We start from the raw sequence: 2,285 nt of genomic DNA, 5'->3' as shown, positions 1-2,285 counted from the left end.
CATATCTAGGATATGGCATTAGTATCTTACTATGTGTATGAGATTTCCCGGGTACCCTTTAGTATTCCAAGTGGTTCAATAGGTAATCCAAAGATTATGTCAAAGAAATGTCAAGGTATGATCATGTTGAAAGGGTACAGGGATGTACACAAAGCCCGTAAATATTGAGATTATGATTCGATGAGACCTCGGTACGAAATGAATGAATGAATCATGATCATGAGTTTTATTGTACACTATGTAAATGACATGATTTAAGATGTATCTATGATACTTGATGACATTGTGATAAATTATATTATGTTATGTGTATAATAATGCATGACTATTGTTGTTAATTATTTACATGCTCTCTTACTAAGCTTAAAGCTTACCCCTTCCTTTTCATCCCTTATAGTGGTGCCAAGCTAGCTCAGGGATCGAAAGTCATCGGAGTATCGATCATACTATCAGCTTGGTCATTTGGGTATAATTGGTTTTGATATTTTGAATATGGCATGTATAGGGGACTTGGTCTTTTTGTTTATGTGTCATATTAATTTGGCCAAGTGTGTTGGCTTATAATGATTTGATGATTCATTTTGTATATGGTCAGGGGCTATGGCTTATATTGATTATTGGATTGTAAGGCCATTCATATATGCATGCATGTGCTAAGGTAATACATGATATGGTTAAAATTTTTGGCATCGTTGAATTGTGGATATGATCATGGATGTTTGATGATGTTTAAGTACTTAATTGTGCCATGTTAAGTGCCTTTGAAGTCTTGTATGTGTTACTATAAATAAGGGTGGCAATTAGCTTGGAAAATAGCCTCAAGGTTGTCCAAACGGGTAGACACACGGGCATGTGTCTAGGCCGTGTGTGACACACGGTCTGCCCTATGGGTGTGTGATCTGACCGTGTATCCCCTGCATCTTAGGTTTAAGAAACAGAATGCTCAGCAGTAAACACAGGGGTACGAGACACGGCCTTGGGACATGGGTGTGTGCCCTGACTGCATAAAGTTTGCACCTTATTCAAGAAAATTCATGAAAATTAAATTCGCCATACGGCCTAGCACACGGTTGTGTGACTTGGTCGTGTGATTCTATCATGTTGATGACATCATAAACAAAGAGTTACATGGGCTAAGAACACGGGCGTGTCCCAAGCTACACGGGTGTATGTGTGACCACATGGCCTACCCATACGAGTGTGTAACCCTCCAAATCAATAAAAGTTTTTTTAAAGTGTTGTAAAAGTTTCAAAAGTTCTCAGTTTAGTCCCGAGCCACACCCAATGTATGTTTTGGGCCTCGTAGGCCCGTATAAGGAGACAATAAGCATGTTAATGAATGTTTTTAATTTGGATGAAATTTTATGGCCCAGTTTTGTATGAATGTTTATGTTTTAGTCCGGTAACACCTTGAACACTATCCTGGCATCAGATACAGGTAAGGGGTGTTACAATTTAGCCAAATGGATGGAAACATAACTTTGTAGATTTAATAAATAAGATTGGTAAGTTTAGTTTCTGTTATACGAACTTACTAATCATGTAATGCTTACTCCTTTTATTTTTCCCTTGTTTTATAGTGCTCGGAAGCTCGTGAAGGTTGGAAGATTGTTGGAGCATCGTCACACTATCAACCTAGCATTTTGGGTATATTTAGTGAAATCATTTTGGTGTAATGGCATGTATAGGGAAACTTGGCCAATAGTGGCTTGAAATGTCATTTTGTAACCTAGCCATTGGAATGGCTACTGATGGTTCATTTTGGGATATGGTTTAGTAAACTATTATGATATATATATCCACATGTGTTATGCTAAGTTCATATGACCCAATGTTGTGAATGTCTAATTTAAGATAAGGTGAGTTGGTAATTATGTATGCATGAAATGGTATACCTTGTTAAATGATGAAATTGCTTACTTTAAATAGTTGAATTGGTTGGAATTGACTAGGTGTTTATTGTGCAGGTTTTTAGGTGATTTTGGGTGAGAAATGAAGCTAATAAATGGCTTTATTTTGTCCATACGGGCTGATGTACGGGTGTTGTGATACACAGCCTAGTAACACGGGCATGTGGTTAGGCCGTGTGTCCCCTACACCCAAATTTTGAGAAACAGAATGCTCAGAATTGGGCACATGGGTAGAGACAAGGGCATGTGTCTCAGCTGTGTGTGCCACAAGGCATTGAACACGAGCATTTGTCCTGGCCGTGTGAAACCTGCACCTAGTTTGAATTAAATTAATTAACCTCACGGCCTAGCACACGGGCGTTTGGCATGGCTATG

This window comes from Gossypium hirsutum, chromosome A01 (assembly GCF_007990345.1).
Source record: "Gossypium hirsutum isolate 1008001.06 chromosome A01, Gossypium_hirsutum_v2.1, whole genome shotgun sequence".
NCBI classification, from domain to species: Eukaryota; Viridiplantae; Streptophyta; class Magnoliopsida; order Malvales; family Malvaceae; genus Gossypium; species Gossypium hirsutum.
This window is presented reverse-complemented; position numbering follows the sequence as displayed.